We start from the raw sequence: 13,021 nt of genomic DNA on the forward strand, positions 1-13,021 counted from the left end.
AAAGCAAAGACTCATCAAAATGCTCTTCAGATCTTATGGTCTGGTTTCTACGTTTTTGGGCAGAGAAGTTGGCTGTGAAGTTCAGGTGATGCATTAACAATACAGTCTATGGATTGAGCTGTTTATGCATGGTTTTGACTTCCATCTTTGTTCTTGTTGTTTTCTTGCCCTTTCACTGTTCAAGAAGACTGCTATCAAACTTTTCTAGCAGGGAGAGATGCGCATGGAAGCATTTCAATCTGGCAAAAGAAAACCACTGTTTTTATTTGGCATGCTTGTGCCATCCTACATCGCATGACATCTTCTTCCTTCTTAGCACTTAGACAGCACATATTTATAATTCCTTCATTCAACTATCTCAGAGATGTGAGAAAGACAAATTTGACATTAGTCTCTCACTATGAAAGGTGCCCTTTAAAAATCGAAACTTCTATATCGGGACTATGAAAAGAAGGCACTGCTGAGATTCGAACTCAGGATCTCCTGTTTACTAGACAGGCACTTTAACCAACTAAGCCACAGCACCTCTTTTCCTACTGACCGATAGTAAAGCAGCTTCTGGTAGAGTGGCCTTATTTGATCTTCAGTGTCATCTGATGTCTAGAGACAAACTAATGCGAATGCTATCTGGGATAAACCAATTTTCAGGGCTTCAATACAGACACGACATTCAATCTTTAGTAAAAATACTGTTATTAAAAACCCTGAGCATTAGCTCATTTCTGATATGGTTTGAGCTAGTCTAACTCTTGACATTATCCAGTGTAGGAGATGTGATAAGGTCCATTTTGCCAGAGGCCAATACACAATCTTTAGCTCAATTGCACAGACTTGTCAAAATCCTCATCAGATCATATCACCTGATTTCAGGTTTGTCATGTAGACGAGGTGGCCGAGTGGTTAAGGCGATGGACTGCTAATCCATTGTGCTCTGCATGCATGGGTTCGAATCCCATCCTCGTCGGTTTAATCTCCTTCTTCCGTGTTGAAAAGCTTAGTTTCCATTTAGAACCCAGGTGGTGGATATTTGACCTTCTCAAATCTCTGAGATAGTGCAATGAAGGATTCATAAATCTGTGCTGTCTAAGTGCATATAAAAGAGAAGACGTCATCCGATGTAGGATTGCATCAGGCATGCCAAATAAAAACGGTGGGTTTTATTTTGCCAGATTGAGCATTGGTTTATGACTGGTAAGGATTGCCTTAGTCCAACTCCAGACACCAGACAATGAAGGAGAAGAGATAAGGCCCACTCTGTTAGAGGCCAACTTAAAATCTTCAGTGAAAAAGCAAAGACTCATCAAAATGCTCTTCAGATCTTATGGTCTGGTTTCTACGTTTTTGGGCAGAGAAGTTGGCTGTGAAGTTCAGGTGATGCATTAACAATACAGTCTATGGATTGAGCTGTTTATGCATGGTTTTGACTTCCATCTTTGTTCTTGTTGTTTTCTTGCCCTTTCACTGTTCAAGAAGACTGCTATCAAACTTTTCTAGCAGGGAGAGATGCGCATGGAAGCATTTCAATCTGGCAAAAGAAAACCACTGTTTTTATTTGGCATGCTTGTGCCATCCTACATCGCATGACATCTTCTTCCTTCTGAGCACTTAGACAGCACATATTTATAATTCCTTCATTCAACTATCTCAGAGATGTGAGAAAGACAAATTTGACATTAGTCTCTCACTATGAAAGGTGCCCTTTAAAAATCGAAACTTCTATATCGGGACTATGAAAAGAAGGCACTGCTGAGATTCGAACTCAGGATCTCCTGTTTACTAGACAGGCACTTTAACCAACTAAGCCACAGCACCTCTTTTCCTACTGACCGATAGTAAAGCAGCTTCTGGTAGAGTGGCCTTATTTGATCTTCAGTGTCATCTGATGTCTAGAGACAAACTAATGCGAATGCTATCTGGGATAAACCAATTTTCAGGGCTTCAATACAGACACGACATTCAATCTTTAGTAAAAATACTGTTATTAAAAACCCTGAGCATTAGCTCATTTCTGATATGGTTTGAGCTAGTCTAACTCTTGACATTATCCAGTGTAGGAGATGTGATAAGGTCCATTTTGCCAGAGGCCAATACACAATCTTTAGCTCAATTGCACAGACTTGTCAAAATCCTCATCAGATCATATCACCTGATTTCAGGTTTGTCATGTAGACGAGGTGGCCGAGTGGTTAAGGCGATGGACTGCTAATCCATTGTGCTCTGCATGCATGGGTTCGAATCCCATCCTCGTCGGTTTAATCTCCTTCTTCCGTGTTGAAAAGCTTAGTTTCCATTTAGAACCCAGGTGGTGGATATTTGACCTTCTCAAATCTCTGAGATAGTGCAATGAAGGATTCATAAATCTGTGCTGTCTAAGTGCATATAAAAGAGAAGACGTCATCCGATGTAGGATTGCATCAGGCATGCCAAATAAAAACGGTGGGTTTTATTTTGCCAGATTGAGCATTGGTTTATGACTGGTAAGGATTGCCTTAGTCCAACTCCAGACACCAGACAATGAAGGAGAAGAGATAAGGCCCACTCTGTTAGAGGCCAACTTAAAATCTTCAGTGAAAAAGCAAAGACTCATCAAAATGCTCTTCAGATCTTATGGTCTGGTTTCTACGTTTTTGGGCAGAGAAGTTGGCTGTGAAGTTCAGGTGATGCATTAACAATACAGTCTATGGATTGAGCTGTTTATGCATGGTTTTGACTTCCATCTTTGTTCTTGTTGTTTTCTTGCCCTTTCACTGTTCAAGAAGACTGCTATCAAACTTTTCTAGCAGGGAGAGATGCGCATGGAAGCATTTCAATCTGGCAAAAGAAAACCACTGTTTTTATTTGGCATGCTTGTGCCATCCTACATCGCATGACATCTTCTTCCTTCTTAGCACTTAGACAGCACATATTTATAATTCCTTCATTCAACTATCTCAGAGATGTGAGAAAGACAAATTTGACATTAGTCTCTCACTATGAAAGGTGCCCTTTAAAAATCGAAACTTCTATATCGGGACTATGAAAAGAAGGCACTGCTGAGATTCGAACTCAGGATCTCCTGTTTACTAGACAGGCACTTTAACCAACTAAGCCACAGCACCTCTTTTCCTACTGACCGATAGTAAAGCAGCTTCTGGTAGAGTGGCCTTATTTGATCTTCAGTGTCATCTGATGTCTAGAGACAAACTAATGCGAATGCTATCTGGGATAAACCAATTTTCAGGGCTTCAATACAGACACGACATTCAATCTTTAGTAAAAATACTGTTATTAAAAACCCTGAGCATTAGCTCATTTCTGATATGGTTTGAGCTAGTCTAACTCTTGACATTATCCAGTGTAGGAGATGTGATAAGGTCCATTTTGCCAGAGGCCAATACACAATCTTTAGCTCAATTGCACAGACTTGTCAAAATCCTCATCAGATCATATCACCTGATTTCAGGTTTGTCATGTAGACGAGGTGGCCGAGTGGTTAAGGCGATGGACTGCTAATCCATTGTGCTCTGCATGCATGGGTTCGAATCCCATCCTCGTCGGTTTAATCTCCTTCTTCCGTGTTGAAAAGCTTAGTTTCCATTTAGAACCCAGGTGGTGGATATTTGACCTTCTCAAATCTCTGAGATAGTGCAATGAAGGATTCATAAATCTGTGCTGTCTAAGTGCATATAAAAGAGAAGACGTCATCCGATGTAGGATTGCATCAGGCATGCCAAATAAAAACGGTGGGTTTTATTTTGCCAGATTGAGCATTGGTTTATGACTGGTAAGGATTGCCTTAGTCCAACTCCAGACACCAGACAATGAAGGAGAAGAGATAAGGCCCACTCTGTTAGAGGCCAACTTAAAATCTTCAGTGAAAAAGCAAAGACTCATCAAAATGCTCTTCAGATCTTATGGTCTGGTTTCTACGTTTTTGGGCAGAGAAGTTGGCTGTGAAGTTCAGGTGATGCATTAACAATACAGTCTATGGATTGAGCTGTTTATGCATGGTTTTGACTTCCATCTTTGTTCTTGTTGTTTTCTTGCCCTTTCACTGTTCAAGAAGACTGCTATCAAACTTTTCTAGCAGGGAGAGATGCGCATGGAAGCATTTCAATCTGGCAAAAGAAAACCACTGTTTTTATTTGGCATGCTTGTGCCATCCTACATCGCATGACATCTTCTTCCTTCTTAGCACTTAGACAGCACATATTTATAATTCCTTCATTCAACTATCTCAGAGATGTGAGAAAGACAAATTTGACATTAGTCTCTCACTATGAAAGGTGCCCTTTAAAAATCGAAACTTCTATATCGGGACTATGAAAAGAAGGCACTGCTGAGATTCGAACTCAGGATCTCCTGTTTACTAGACAGGCACTTTAACCAACTAAGCCACAGCACCTCTTTTCCTACTGACCGATAGTAAAGCAGCTTCTGGTAGAGTGGCCTTATTTGATCTTCAGTGTCATCTGATGTCTAGAGACAAACTAATGCGAATGCTATCTGGGATAAACCAATTTTCAGGGCTTCAATACAGACACGACATTCAATCTTTAGTAAAAATACTGTTATTAAAAACCCTGAGCATTAGCTCATTTCTGATATGGTTTGAGCTAGTCTAACTCTTGACATTATCCAGTGTAGGAGATGTGATAAGGTCCATTTTGCCAGAGGCCGATACACAATCTTTAGCTCAATTGCACAGACTTGTCAAAATCCTCATCAGATCATATCACCTGATTTCAGGTTTGTCATGTAGACGAGGTGGCCGAGTGGTTAAGGCGATGGACTGCTAATCCATTGTGCTCTGCATGCATGGGTTCGAATCCCATCCTCGTCGGTTTAATCTCCTTCTTCCGTGTTGAAAAGCTTAGTTTCCATTTAGAACCCAGGTGGTGGATATTTGACCTTCTCAAATCTCTGAGATAGTGCAATGAAGGATTCATAAATCTGTGCTGTCTAAGTGCATATAAAAGAGAAGACGTCATCCGATGTAGGATTGCATCAGGCATGCCAAATAAAAACGGTGGGTTTTATTTTGCCAGATTGAGCATTGGTTTATGACTGGTAAGGATTGCCTTAGTCCAACTCCAGACACCAGACAATGAAGGAGAAGAGATAAGGCCCACTCTGTTAGAGGCCAACTTAAAATCTTCAGTGAAAAAGCAAAGACTCATCAAAATGCTCTTCAGATCTTATGGTCTGGTTTCTACGTTTTTGGGCAGAGAAGTTGGCTGTGAAGTTCAGGTGATGCATTAACAATACAGTCTATGGATTGAGCTGTTTATGCATGGTTTTGACTTCCATCTTTGTTCTTGTTGTTTTCTTGCCCTTTCACTGTTCAAGAAGACTGCTATCAAACTTTTCTAGCAGGGAGAGATGCGCATGGAAGCATTTCAATCTGGCAAAAGAAAACCACTGTTTTTATTTGGCATGCTTGTGCCATCCTACATCGCATGACATCTTCTTCCTTCTTAGCACTTAGACAGCACATATTTATAATTCCTTCATTCAACTATCTCAGAGATGTGAGAAAGACAAATTTGACATTAGTCTCTCACTATGAAAGGTGCCCTTTAAAAATCGAAACTTCTATATCGGGACTATGAAAAGAAGGCACTGCTGAGATTCGAACTCAGGATCTCCTGTTTACTAGACAGGCACTTTAACCAACTAAGCCACAGCACCTCTTTTCCTACTGACCGATAGTAAAGCAGCTTCTGGTAGAGTGGCCTTATTTGATCTTCAGTGTCATCTGATGTCTAGAGACAAACTAATGCGAATGCTATCTGGGATAAACCAATTTTCAGGGCTTCAATACAGACACGACATTCAATCTTTAGTAAAAATACTGTTATTAAAAACCCTGAGCATTAGCTCATTTCTGATATGGTTTGAGCTAGTCTAACTCTTGACATTATCCAGTGTAGGAGATGTGATAAGGTCCATTTTGCCAGAGGCCAATACACAATCTTTAGCTCAATTGCACAGACTTGTCAAAATCCTCATCAGATCATATCACCTGATTTCAGGTTTGTCATGTAGACGAGGTGGCCGAGTGGTTAAGGCGATGGACTGCTAATCCATTGTGCTCTGCATGCATGGGTTCGAATCCCATCCTCGTCGGTTTAATCTCCTTCTTCCGTGTTGAAAAGCTTAGTTTCCATTTAGAACCCAGGTGGTGGATATTTGACCTTCTCAAATCTCTGAGATAGTGCAATGAAGGATTCATAAATCTGTGCTGTCTAAGTGCATATAAAAGAGAAGACGTCATCCGATGTAGGATTGCATCAGGCATGCCAAATAAAAACGGTGGGTTTTATTTTGCCAGATTGAGCATTGGTTTATGACTGGTAAGGATTGCCTTAGTCCAACTCCAGACACCAGACAATGAAGGAGAAGAGATAAGGCCCACTCTGTTAGAGGCCAACTTAAAATCTTCAGTGAAAAAGCAAAGACTCATCAAAATGCTCTTCAGATCTTATGGTCTGGTTTCTACATTTTTGGGCAGAGAAGTTGGCTGTGAAGTTCAGGTGATGCATTAACAATACAGTCTATGGATTGAGCTGTTTATGCATGGTTTTGACTTCCATCTTTGTTCTTGTTGTTTTCTTGCCCTTTCACTGTTCAAGAAGACTGCTATCAAACTTTTCTAGCAGGGAGAGATGCGCATGGAAGCATTTCAATCTGGCAAAAGAAAACCACTGTTTTTATTTGGCATGCTTGTGCCATCCTACATCGCATGACATCTTCTTCCTTCTTAGCACTTAGACAGCACATATTTATAATTCCTTCATTCAACTATCTCAGAGATGTGAGAAAGACAAATTTGACATTAGTCTCTCACTATGAAAGGTGCCCTTTAAAAATCGAAACTTCTATATCGGGACTATGAAAAGAAGGCACTGCTGAGATTCGAACTCAGGATCTCCTGTTTACTAGACAGGCACTTTAACCAACTAAGCCACAGCACCTCTTTTCCTACTGACCGATAGTAAAGCAGCTTCTGGTAGAGTGGCCTTATTTGATCTTCAGTGTCATCTGATGTCTAGAGACAAACTAATGCGAATGCTATCTGGGATAAACCAATTTTCAGGGCTTCAATACAGACACGACATTCAATCTTTAGTAAAAATACTGTTATTAAAAACCCTGAGCATTAGCTCATTTCTGATATGGTTTGAGCTAGTCTAACTCTTGACATTATCCAGTGTAGGAGATGTGATAAGGTCCATTTTGCCAGAGGCCGATACACAATCTTTAGCTCAATTGCACAGACTTGTCAAAATCCTCATCAGATCATATCACCTGATTTCAGGTTTGTCATGTAGACGAGGTGGCCGAGTGGTTAAGGCGATGGACTGCTAATCCATTGTGCTCTGCATGCATGGGTTCGAATCCCATCCTCGTCGGTTTAATCTCCTTCTTCCGTGTTGAAAAGCTTAGTTTCCATTTAGAACCCAGGTGGTGGATATTTGACCTTCTCAAATCTCTGAGATAGTGCAATGAAGGATTCATAAATCTGTGCTGTCTAAGTGCATATAAAAGAGAAGACGTCATCCGATGTAGGATTGCATCAGGCATGCCAAATAAAAACGGTGGGTTTTATTTTGCCAGATTGAGCATTGGTTTATGACTGGTAAGGATTGCCTTAGTCTAACTCCAGACACCAGACAATGAAGGAGAAGAGATAAGGCCCACTCCGTTAGAGGCCAACTTAAAATCTTCAGTGAAAAAGCAAAGACTCATCAAAATGCTCTTCAGATCTTATGGTCTGGTTTCTACATTTTTGGGCAGAGAAGTTGGCTGTGAAGTTCAGGTGATGCATTAACAATACAGTCTATGGATTGAGCTGTTTATGCATGGTTTTGACTTCCATCTTTGTTCTTGTTGTTTTCTTGCCCTTTCACTGTTCAAGAAGACTGCTATCAAACTTTTCTAGCAGGGAGAGATGCGCATGGAAGCATTTCAATCTGGCAAAAGAAAACCACTGTTTTTATTTGGCATGCTTGTGCCATCCTACATCGCATGACATCTTCTTCCTTCTGAGCACTTAGACAGCACATATTTATAATTCCTTCATTCAACTATCTCAGAGATGTGAGAAAGACAAATTTGACATTAGTCTCTCACTATGAAAGGTGCCCTTTAAAAATCGAAACTTCTATATCGGGACTATGAAAAGAAGGCACTGCTGAGATTCGAACTCAGGATCTCCTGTTTACTAGACAGGCACTTTAACCAACTAAGCCACAGCACCTCTTTTCCTACTGACCGATAGTAAAGCAGCTTCTGGTAGAGTGGCCTTATTTGATCTTCAGTGTCATCTGATGTCTAGAGACAAACTAATGCGAATGCTATCTGGGATAAACCAATTTTCAGGGCTTCAATACAGACACGACATTCAATCTTTAGTAAAAATACTGTTATTAAAAACCCTGAGCATTAGCTCATTTCTGATATGGTTTGAGCTAGTCTAACTCTTGACATTATCCAGTGTAGGAGATGTGATAAGGTCCATTTTGCCAGAGGCCGATACACAATCTTTAGCTCAATTGCACAGACTTGTCAAAATCCTCATCAGATCATATCACCTGATTTCAGGTTTGGCATGTAGACGAGGTGGCCGAGTGGTTAAGGCGATGGACTGCTAATCCATTGTGCTCTGCATGCATGGGTTCGAATCCCATCCTCGTCGGTTTAATCTCCTTCTTCCGTGTTGAAAAGCTTAGTTTCCATTTAGAACCCAGGTGGTGGATATTTGACCTTCTCAAATCTCTGAGATAGTGCAATGAAGGATTCATAAATCTGTGCTGTCTAAGTGCATATAAAAGAGAAGACGTCATCCGATGTAGGATTGCATCAGGCATGCCAAATAAAAACGGTGGGTTTTATTTTGCCAGATTGAGCATTGGTTTATGACTGGTAAGGATTGCCTTAGTCCAACTCCAGACACCAGACAATGAAGGAGAAGAGATAAGGCCCACTCCGTTAGAGGCCAACTTAAAATCTTCAGTGAAAAAGCAAAGACTCATCAAAATGCTCTTCAGATCTTATGGTCTGGTTTCTACGTTTTTGGGCAGAGAAGTTGGCTGTGAAGTTCAGGTGATGCATTAACAATACAGTCTATGGATTGAGCTGTTTATGCATGGTTTTGACTTCCATCTTTGTTCTTGTTGTTTTCTTGCCCTTTCACTGTTCAAGAAGACTGCTATCAAACTTTTCTAGCAGGGAGAGATGCGCATGGAAGCATTTCAATCTGGCAAAAGAAAACCACTGTTTTTATTTGGCATGCTTGTGCCATCCTACATCGCATGACATCTTCTTCCTTCTGAGCACTTAGACAGCACATATTTATAATTCCTTCATTCAACTATCTCAGAGATGTGAGAAAGACAAATTTGACATTAGTCTCTCACTATGAAAGGTGCCCTTTAAAAATCGAAACTTCTATATCGGGACTATGAAAAGAAGGCACTGCTGAGATTCGAACTCAGGATCTCCTGTTTACTAGACAGGCACTTTAACCAACTAAGCCACAGCACCTCTTTTCCTACTGACCGATAGTAAAGCAGCTTCTGGTAGAGTGGCCTTATTTGATCTTCAGTGTCATCTGATGTCTAGAGACAAACTAATGCGAATGCTATCTGGGATAAACCAATTTTCAGGGCTTCAATACAGACACGACATTCAATCTTTAGTAAAAATACTGTTATTAAAAACCCTGAGCATTAGCTCATTTCTGATATGGTTTGAGCTAGTCTAACTCTTGACATTATCCAGTGTAGGAGATGTGATAAGGTCCATTTTGCCAGAGGCCGATACACAATCTTTAGCTCAATTGCACAGACTTGTCAAAATCCTCATCAGATCATATCACCTGATTTCAGGTTTGTCATGTAGACGAGGTGGCCGAGTGGTTAAGGCGATGGACTGCTAATCCATTGTGCTCTGCATGCATGGGTTCGAATCCCATCCTCGTCGGTTTAATCTCCTTCTTCCGTGTTGAAAAGCTTAGTTTCCATTTAGAACCCAGGTGGTGGATATTTGACCTTCTCAAATCTCTGAGATAGTGCAATGAAGGATTCATAAATCTGTGCTGTCTAAGTGCATATAAAAGAGAAGACGTCATCCGATGTAGGATTGCATCAGGCATGCCAAATAAAAACGGTGGGTTTTATTTTGCCAGATTGAGCATTGGTTTATGACTGGTAAGGATTGCCTTAGTCTAACTCCAGACACCAGACAATGAAGGAGAAGAGATAAGGCCCACTCCGTTAGAGGCCAACTTAAAATCTTCAGTGAAAAAGCAAAGACTCATCAAAATGCTCTTCAGATCTTATGGTCTGGTTTCTACATTTTTGGGCAGAGAAGTTGGCTGTGAAGTTCAGGTGATGCATTAACAATACAGTCTATGGATTGAGCTGTTTATGCATGGTTTTGACTTCCATCTTTGTTCTTGTTGTTTTCTTGCCCTTTCACTGTTCAAGAAGACTGCTATCAAACTTTTCTAGCAGGGAGAGATGCGCATGGAAGCATTTCAATCTGGCAAAAGAAAACCACTGTTTTTATTTGGCATGCTTGTGCCATCCTACATCGCATGACATCTTCTTCCTTCTGAGAACTTAGACAGCACATATTTATAATTCCTTCATTCAACTATCTCAGAGATGTGAGAAAGACAAATTTGACATTAGTCTCTCACTATGAAAGGTGCCCTTTAAAAATCGAAACTTCTATATCGGGACTATGAAAAGAAGGCACTGCTGAGATTCGAACTCAGGATCTCCTGTTTACTAGACAGGCACTTTAACCAACTAAGCCACAGCACCTCTTTTCCTACTGACCGATAGTAAAGCAGCTTCTGGTAGAGTGGCCTTATTTGATCTTCAGTGTCATCTGATGTCTAGAGACAAACTAATGCGAATGCTATCTGGGATAAACCAATTTTCAGGGCTTCAATACAGACACGACATTCAATCTTTAGTAAAAATACTGTTATTAAAAACCCTGAGCATTAGCTCATTTCTGATATGGTTTGAGCTAGTCTAACTCTTGACATTATCCAGTGTAGGAGATGTGATAAGGTCCATTTTGCCAGAGGCCGATACACAATCTTTAGCTCAATTGCACAGACTTGTCAAAATCCTCATCAGATCATATCACCTGATTTCAGGTTTGTCATGTAGACGAGGTGGCCGAGTGGTTAAGGCGATGGACTGCTAATCCATTGTGCTCTGCATGCATGGGTTCGAATCCCATCCTCGTCGGTTTAATCTCCTTCTTCCGTGTTGAAAAGCTTAGTTTCCATTTAGAACCCAGGTGGTGGATATTTGACCTTCTCAAATCTCTGAGATAGTGCAATGAAGGATTCATAAATCTGTGCTGTCTAAGTGCATATAAAAGAGAAGACGTCATCCGATGTAGGATTGCATCAGGCATGCCAAATAAAAACGGTGGGTTTTATTTTGCCAGATTGAGCATTGGTTTATGACTGGTAAGGATTGCCTTAGTCTAACTCCAGACACCAGACAATGAAGGAGAAGAGATAAGGCCCACTCCGTTAGAGGCCAACTTAAAATCTTCAGTGAAAAAGCAAAGACTCATCAAAATGCTCTTCAGATCTTATGGTCTGGTTTCTACATTTTTGGGCAGAGAAGTTGGCTGTGAAGTTCAGGTGATGCATTAACAATACAGTCTATGGATTGAGCTGTTTATGCATGGTTTTGACTTCCATCTTTGTTCTTGTTGTTTTCTTGCCCTTTCACTGTTCAAGAAGACTGCTATCAAACTTTTCTAGCAGGGAGAGATGCGCATGGAAGCATTTCAATCTGGCAAAAGAAAACCACTGTTTTTATTTGGCATGCTTGTGCCATCCTACATCGCATGACATCTTCTTCCTTCTGAGCACTTAGACAGCACATATTTATAATTCCTTCATTCAACTATCTCAGAGATGTGAGAAAGACAAATTTGACATTAGTCTCTCACTATGAAAGGTGCCCTTTAAAAATCGAAACTTCTATATCGGGACTATGAAAAGAAGGCACTGCTGAGATTCGAACTCAGGATCTCCTGTTTACTAGACAGGCACTTTAACCAACTAAGCCACAGCACCTCTTTTCCTACTGACCGATAGTAAAGCAGCTTCTGGTAGAGTGGCCTTATTTGATCTTCAGTGTCATCTGATGTCTAGAGACAAACTAATGCGAATGCTATCTGGGATAAACCAATTTTCAGGGCTTCAATACAGACACGACATTCAATCTTTAGTAAAAATACTGTTATTAAAAACCCTGAGCATTAGCTCATTTCTGATATGGTTTGAGCTAGTCTAACTCTTGACATTATCCAGTGTAGGAGATGTGATAAGGTCCATTTTGCCAGAGGCCGATACACAATCTTTAGCTCAATTGCACAGACTTGTCAAAATCCTCATCAGATCATATCACCTGATTTCAGGTTTGTCATGTAGACGAGGTGGCCGAGTGGTTAAGGCGATGGACTGCTAATCCATTGTGCTCTGCATGCATGGGTTCGAATCCCATCCTCGTCGGTTTAATCTCCTTCTTCCGTGTTGAAAAGCTTAGTTTCCATTTAGAACCCAGGTGGTGGATATTTGACCTTCTCAAATCTCTGAGATAGTGCAATGAAGGATTCATAAATCTGTGCTGTCTAAGTGCATATAAAAGAGAAGACGTCATCCGATGTAGGATTGCATCAGGCATGCCAAATAAAAACGGTGGGTTTTATTTTGCCAGATTGAGCATTGGTTTATGACTGGTAAGGATTGCCTTAGTCTAACTCCAGACACCAGACAATGAAGGAGAAGAGATAAGGCCCACTCCGTTAGAGGCCAACTTAAAATCTTCAGTGAAAAAGCAAAGACTCATCAAAATGCTCTTCAGATCTTATGGTCTGGTTTCTACGTTTTTGGGCAGAGAAGTTGGCTGTGAAGTTCAGGTGATGCATTAACAATACAGTCTATGGATTGAGCTGTTTATGCATGGTTTTGACTTCCATCTTTGTTCTTGTTGTT

General features: G+C 40.6%; 6 non-coding genes across 6 annotated transcripts; all 6 read left to right on the forward strand.

The window, feature by feature from the left end:
• The first annotated feature begins 6,026 nt into the window (after positions 1–6,026).
• Positions 6,027–6,108, forward strand: TRNAS-GCU (transfer RNA serine (anticodon GCU)). Its single transcript has one exon. It is a non-coding gene; the product is annotated as a tRNA-Ser (tRNA).
• A 1,204-nt stretch (positions 6,109–7,312) lies between these two features.
• TRNAS-GCU (transfer RNA serine (anticodon GCU)) lies at positions 7,313–7,394 on the forward strand. The gene has a single exon. It is a non-coding gene; the product is annotated as a tRNA-Ser (tRNA).
• Positions 7,395–8,598: 1,204 nt separating this feature from the next.
• TRNAS-GCU (transfer RNA serine (anticodon GCU)) lies at positions 8,599–8,680 on the forward strand. Its single transcript has one exon. It is a non-coding gene; the product is annotated as a tRNA-Ser (tRNA).
• Positions 8,681–9,884: 1,204 nt separating this feature from the next.
• Positions 9,885–9,966, forward strand: TRNAS-GCU (transfer RNA serine (anticodon GCU)). The gene has a single exon. It is a non-coding gene; the product is annotated as a tRNA-Ser (tRNA).
• A 1,204-nt stretch (positions 9,967–11,170) lies between these two features.
• TRNAS-GCU (transfer RNA serine (anticodon GCU)) lies at positions 11,171–11,252 on the forward strand. The gene has a single exon. It is a non-coding gene; the product is annotated as a tRNA-Ser (tRNA).
• A 1,204-nt stretch (positions 11,253–12,456) lies between these two features.
• TRNAS-GCU (transfer RNA serine (anticodon GCU)) lies at positions 12,457–12,538 on the forward strand. The gene has a single exon. It is a non-coding gene; the product is annotated as a tRNA-Ser (tRNA).
• Positions 12,539–13,021: the final 483 nt, after the last annotated feature.

Source organism: Anomaloglossus baeobatrachus, chromosome 7 (genome assembly GCF_048569485.1).
Source record: "Anomaloglossus baeobatrachus isolate aAnoBae1 chromosome 7, aAnoBae1.hap1, whole genome shotgun sequence".
NCBI classification, from domain to species: domain Eukaryota; kingdom Metazoa; phylum Chordata; class Amphibia; order Anura; family Aromobatidae; genus Anomaloglossus; species Anomaloglossus baeobatrachus.